Genomic DNA, 7303 nt, shown 5'->3' on the forward strand with positions numbered 1-7303 from the left:
CCCTTTTATTTTTGTTTTCAAAATCTCTTCTGTCTATGTCTTAGTAAAAGTGCTGCTGACCAGGTGTATTCAATTACAAAAACATCCTCAGTGAAAGACAGCACTTACTCCCCTCCAGGGCACGCAGTGCAACGCTGCATAAGCTGCTGAAAAAAGTATCTGAAGCAACTTTTCACTGGGTAAGTGGATGAAAGCACCCTTGAGATTTAGTCTTCATCCTTCTGTCAAGAACAGAGTGTTGGCAGTTCCACCAGCCCAGCCCATGCCTCTCCACCCAAGCTCTGCTCAATAATTTGGGTCTGCAGACAGGTGACAGGTGTAGTTTGCATGGAGTAAGTGGCTACCAAAAGAAAAATGCAGTGGAAATTTGGCCCCTGGGCTTGTATTCATCACTCTTTAGACAAAAACAGGGGAGCATGTTGCTAATATCTGTTCTACACAACGTCTGGGTGGCTAAAAATGCTTCTTATATGGGAGTGGGAAAAGTGTGGGTTTGCAGATTGAATTGTTATGGTCATTTTTTTCCCAAATAAATGAGTCACTAGACACTTGGCAACTATCTGTCTGCAAATCATTGGGAAGCAGAAGCAGACACTGTAGCCTATTTTTATCTGTGTAAGATTCCCAATGGGGATATTAGCAAAAAAGAAGATAAGGAATGCCATGCAGCCAAGAGCGTGGTACTGCCACAGGCCCCATATCTGGACCTGGACTCACATTTTGGCAAACCCTGCAAGCTCCCAAGCAGAGACGGTAGAAGAGAGCAGGAGTGACTGGTTGCCATTTCCAGTGCTACAGGTAAATTGCATCCTACTAAAAAAACAAGCAAGTTATTCTTTGCTAATTCAACTTCCAGATCTCAGTAAATCACACAAAATGGGACTGCTCCCCTGAGAGAGTGGGTCACTCTTTGGTACCAAGTAAGAGCATTTGTTTTCTACTTGGTTTCACAGTGGGCGTAAGCCAAGTATCTCTACAGAAGTAAAATATCATTGTGACTTATGGGTTTCCATAACCAAAAGGCCTCTGGGTAGGTGGAGAAGCAGCTGGCACAGATACTAGTGCAGACAGATAAGACTTTAGGAGTGGTATGTATCTATGACATTTAATCCACCCACTTTATTTATTGCACACCGTGCAATGTGTAGGCAGCATGAGATCCATTCCCCCACCTACTCCGCAGTATGGTGTGTGGGACTCCTACCTCCCCGTGCTGCTCTGAGGCTGAACCAGGAACAGACCTCCTGCAAGACCTCCCTCCTGGAAAGATGGTGTGCCTGGAGGCCTGGCTCAGGGTCAGTGAGTCTGGCCAGTTCCCGGTTTTCCTGACATAGGATGTCTTTGCAATGCACCAAGAGTGTATTTTCCATGCAAGCATCACCTAGAGACAGGGGATTTCTGTGCTGTGGAATGCCTCGAAATAAGGCAATAATTTAAAAGGAGCTGTTTCCCCAGCTGCCCCCCAACAGCCCATGGTGAGGAGTCCCCCACTACAACTAAAGAGACCTGTCAGTCCTGCATAACCCAGGGTGGGATGAGCCTTTCTTCTAGAATGAGAATGCCCAGCAGCCCATGCTGCCAAATGTCGGTGGTGCGCGTACAGCCCTGAGCGGGTGCTTGGTGGGGACTTCACGCTGTTGCTCCCTGAGCTGCTGGCCCTCAGAGCTCTGAGAGGCATCTAGGGCTCGCTGTGCCCTTGACTGTTCTCCATGACACAGGGAAAGAGAAGGAGCAAAAGAAAGACAACAACTGGCCTTTATCTGTCTTGCAAGAAAGGCAGGCAGGACTGTGCTGCAGAGCCAGCAGTGTATCCCTCATGGCTTCGGACGAAGTCCTGAGAGCTGCTGTGATGGTGTCTCAACAGACATAAGGAGTTAGCCCTTCATTCTTCAGCTGCTCTTGTTAGGTAACACTAAAACAGACAAACTGCAAAATTATCAAGGCAAAATTCTTAAATATCACCACTGGGAGCAATGTTTCTCATGGAAGCTGAATATGTGCAACGTTTTCAAAAATGTATGGTATAGGAGTTTTTAAATATGTCTTCTAGACTTGAAAATGCACTGACAATTCAATGTCTTTTTATTTGGGGAAGCAAGCAAGGATGAGTGTGTTTTCTTTCTGTGTGTTATACATGTTTTGTCTAAACACTTACACAGAACAATTAAACTGTACTTTTATTTGGCAGGCAACTTGGTAATTATTCAGATTTTGTGCTGGTTTAGTTGTTTGGGGTTTTTTGGGGGGGAGAGGAGAGTTGGATTGATTTTTTTCTTTTCTGCTTAAAAATAATGCCTAGAATACTTAGCAAGGTTATTAGCTGTGCCAGGATTTTCATGTGCATCTGTGTGATGCTAATTTAGAAACTGAAGCCTCTGACTGCTGAGATCCTCAATGTGTGTGAATCAGCGTTAAGTCCTGAATTATGTCATTTTCCTGGAGAAGCTGGCTGAGCACCTGTGCTGTTAACTTCTGAGTTTCCTAAAGATTCATTTCCCACCCCAAGCTCCATTTTGCAGTTGTGAGGATGTTGTTCTTATCTCTGTTTTTGAAGCTGCTGTTGCTCATTGTTATCACTTGATGCAATGCCTTTGCACCAGCCTTGGCACAATAGCAGGGGAAGTGCCTGTCAGGCTGCAGCTCCCCAACAGTGCCAAGAGATTTTTCTTCTGGGTTCCATTCCCTTTTTGAGAGGTGGTTATGCTGCACGCCCTGCCCTCCAATGTAGTGTTTGTGCTTGGGTAATATGGTTGTTGACTTTAAAAACAACAAAATGAGAAAGTTTTGCCCTCTTGTTGCCCCTGACATCAGGATTTACCCAGATGTGTGTATCCAGCACTCATCTGGGGCAGCCTGGCACAAGACATGCTGTTGGGCATGAACTTGGTGCATCACAGCCTGGCCCTCAGCTCTCTCCCCAGTTCAGCTCTTGATTCTTTTAATGACTTTGGGATGTTCGTCTACCCAAGGGTATTTCAAGGCTGCATAAGGGAACTGGGTTCCAATTTACAATGGACACAGGTGAAAACTGGGCATAGAAATCCTTTAGATACATTTAAAAACTCAGCTAGTCTTTCTTTCCAACTCAGGTCTGGACACAAGAGAGGGGTGTACAAATAAAAGATTTTAGCAGCCCTGTTATTCTCTTTCTGACCTTGATCTCAATGCCAGTTCACCCCTGCTCATTCTTACCCAGCCTGTTTTTATAGCATACATGGCACAGCTGTGGAAGTGGCACCACACAGTTCAATAATTTTGTCTTGGATTCCTCATTTTCCTTATTTCCAGTTACCTCATGATCAGTGTTAAAGGAAGATTTGGGTGCTCTGGGAAAGCTTATGGAATAAAAAGATCACACAAAGGCACAACAGTCACATCAGCTGGGGCAAACTTAGATGCTACATCCATAAATATCTGTTAACCCTCAGGAAGACAGAAATACTGGCAGGTCTAAGGAGAACTAATTTTCCCAGCAAGATCCAGGCTTTGAGTGTCCAGAATAGGGCCGTGCTGTCAGATTGCAATACCACTATTTGCAAAACACTTAGAGCCTTTTCCTTCCTAGAGCTGGGGTGTTGGTTTGTTTAAGATAGATATCATCATTTTCAGTGGCTGCTGTGCACAGACCTTTCCCCACCAGTTACAAAACATCCAAGTCTCTCTCTCCTTAAGGATGGTTTTTAAGATAGGTGTCAGCAGCTTCAATGCAAGGCGTACCCTGCCCATGGCAGACTGGGCATGTGGCAGTGCTGGAGCAGGATCAGGACCCAGGTAGCAAAACTTTCTTGCACAGTGCACTGCTTTTAGACCTTTATGTTGTTTGTGTTTTCCTTCTGCATTTAGAGCTCTCTGAGCCTCAGCACCTTCATTCATAGTGGCATGAGCAACACACAGCTGGCAAAAACACCACAGCAAGCTGTATTTATTGCTTAGTTGCTGGGACTTTCCCTTACCTATGTGCTCCATCTTCCTGTCACAAACAGCTTGTCACATGTTACACAAAGGAGCAAGCCTGAATGAAGAAACAGAGCAGACAAACACTTTTCTGAGCAAAGGCCCTTTGGTGCTAAAGGCAGGTAGCCCTGCCAGCACTGACAACATTGGCAACACTGATTTACAGAGGGCCAGGAGAGTCCCTATGTCCACAGGAGACAAGGTGCCCACACTGTCACACTGGATGAGGATGTCACACAGGGCAGATGGAGTCCTCTTAGGCTCTTTAAGACCACAGGGAATTTCACAGGTGTTTCTCACCAAGGCAATCAAGATCTATGTGTGACCACTTTGGGACAGAGAGCTCTGAAAAGGGCAAGGATGGAAGTTCCCCCTTGACATCCTCCTCCAAGGGACTCAGGTCACAGGGTCTGTGTGAGTGTAGGACTTGCTGCTGTGTCTGGGACAGCCTAGAGCCCACCAAGCCTCAGCCTCCCTTCACCTTCAGACCCTTCTGAGCTTCCGCCCTGGCTCTTCACACTTGTTTCTCTCCTTCCACAGGGGAAGATGCCTGCAGGCACTTGCAGGACTCTGGCTGTTTCGTTCACTTGCTCCAGAGGTCTCTGCTGATGCCTTTTCATCTGGCTTCTAAGCAAAAAGCAAGCTGCAATGGGAACCAGTGTTAGTCCCTGTGGACACAGGGGCCAGGGGGTGTCTGCTGTCCCTGTCCTGGCTGGGAAGGGAGAGCAATGGTGCCAACACCCAACCGTGAGGGTATTGCACACACAGCACGCAGAGACAGAAGCAAAGGGAGAGAAGATGCATGAAAGGCCTCTGTGAGTTGTTTCACTCTGATGTCTATGAAATCCTGGCTAAATCATGAAAACCCAGAGTTCTGACTGGGCTGGATGAGAGAAGTGGTGCATGCTATCCATTAGACCTTTATGTCTTGCTCTTTATGGGCCAAGCTCAGACATCTCTGCCTGCTGGGGATTCTCTCTGAGTTTGTACTCCCTGTCAGAGTGGAAAAGACAACAGAAGGAAAACACAGAAAAGAAGGAGCCCCATTAGGCAGCAAGTGCATCTGTCAGCAAGAAGAGCTAATCCATAAAAGAGTAATTGGACTTAATAGCTGAGATGTTACAAGTTATTCTTCTGCTTGCCAAAGGCTAGGAGCAATTCTTAGCAGAGTACTAAGAAATGAAAAGACTCATAGTCCTGCTGTAGTAACACCATGACAAGAATTTCTCCATCTTCTGCTTTTCTGAGAGAATCTGAACCCTTTAAAAAAATTTAAGTGATACTCTAACACCAGGTTTCACAAGGATGGTTAATGTCAAACAATGAGGACAGAGGAATAAGGATCCAGCTTCTAATATAAAAGTTACAAGCTATAGTGGTAAAAAGTATTTTTCTTCTTCAATCCATATTTGAAAGTATAACTGTTTATGTAGAATAATTCAAAGGAAACTTGTATAATTTCCTACCAGGAAAGGTTCATTCAAACAGTGAAACACTAATTTTAATATTTAGTTTACCATAGTGTAAAAAATAAGCCTCCTGCAAACCATTTGGTATATATAGAAATTGTATCACATCAGCTGGGGGGGCACATTATGCCCTACCTGGGCTTAAGCAGAAAAGGGAGAGGATTCTCCAATGATGAGTATTTTTCCTAAGGCGCTTAGTCATGTTTTTTTCTCTACAAGAGCAACTGCACATAAAGATGTAGCCTTCCATCTTGCCTAACACATGATGTGTTCAGCTAAAGCCTTATGCCGGTCATCCAGTCTGGCCAATTTTCCAAAAGCTCTCCCTCTTGCAGGAAAGTCATACTTGCCATGAGTGGCTAGCACGCAGTTATCAAGGTTAAGACAAAGAGTCCTCAAGAGGGTTGGGTTTGATTTACTTCCTTTATTTTGAGAGGAAAGCCCTGCATAAAACATAAATTACACTTTGCACCATATTTTTGCAAAAAGATTTAACTATATTTGTCTTCATCGTTGACAATCACATCAAGCCATGGTGAAAAGGTACTTACTGCTTTTAATCCAATCATTAAGAGACATGAGTCCACCCTTCAACTGTCAATAAACAGAACTTTAATTGGAAAACAGAGACTGAACAAATTTGCCTTCTCATGCCTACTGAAGCACTGAAGTTAGCCAAGAGAGATTTAAGCCTCATTAACATCTACATTTTCTGCCACAAATACCTCTGAGACTTTTTAAACTGATGGCATGGCATCTTACGGAATATGTGTTTACACTTGAGCAGCTTAGCCCCAAGTCCTTTCTGCCTCTGATATTCAAGTCATTATTCATCCAGGTACAAGACACTCCAACTCTTCAAAGGCTTCTGGAAGGCTATGAGCACTCCTTTCCTGGAGCATAAATTGTTATGGATTCAGTCTGTCTGTAATGTAGCGTGTTTGTGTGGGATGTCGCACTGTCCTCCCCATTTGGCAGGTGAGGAGGCTGACACATCGTATACTAACACCAACATTTGCAAATATTTTCCTAAAGCTAAGCACTAAGTTCTTATTTTGACATTTAAAGAAAAAAAAATAGCCTGTTTCAGTTCTCATCTTCTCCTAAAATTAATGGCAGCTACAGATATTAAGCAGATATTATACAGATATATGAAATGTGAGCTGTTTATCTCACTTCTAATGGTTTTAGGTACTCTTCTGCAAAGGTGTTTCAAACTATTTCTCCAAGGCAAGAATCCTGTAGCACAAATGAGGACTGGTGGCACTGAGCAAAAAGAAGAGATTCTTCTCTTTCTACCCTATGATTATTTATCTATACTCATCTTGATCACAAAAACCTACACTAATGTCCCTTGGTATGATCTAGCCCCAGACCTAGCACTCTGGAACAGGGCATGCCCAAAGTAAGGCTGATTATTCATCTGTAGTTCAGATTTCTTTTTTGACATTCCTTAGGTCAAAGACTTCAATTTTGTCACCACATAACCATCTGCCATTTACAGGAGCTCTCCCTCTCTTGCAGTGCAGGGAGTGTGTTCACACAGTGAGCAGCTTCCCAGTGCTTTGTTGGTCTCCACTAATAAGAAGGGGAGCAAGCCTTCTTTATTCAAATTAATCAAACTAATTTTATGCTATAACTCCTGTGACACATGGGGCTTAGTCACTCAAAGATGTATATAAAACTGAGACAGAGAGAGAAGAGTCAGAGTCACACCATTAACTGTGGGTCCTCATTTTGGCCAAGCTGCTACAATTTCCATAATATTATAATATATTATAATAGAAGTCATAAATAAGATCACAGCTTTGCTACTTTGCTACTACATATGGCTGGAAATAAAGACTAATGTTTTAGCTTGATGAAAGACAGTTATCTGA

The sequence above is a fragment of the Prinia subflava genome, chromosome 2 (assembly GCF_021018805.1).
Source record: "Prinia subflava isolate CZ2003 ecotype Zambia chromosome 2, Cam_Psub_1.2, whole genome shotgun sequence".
Lineage (NCBI taxonomy): Eukaryota > Metazoa > Chordata > Aves > Passeriformes > Cisticolidae > Prinia > Prinia subflava.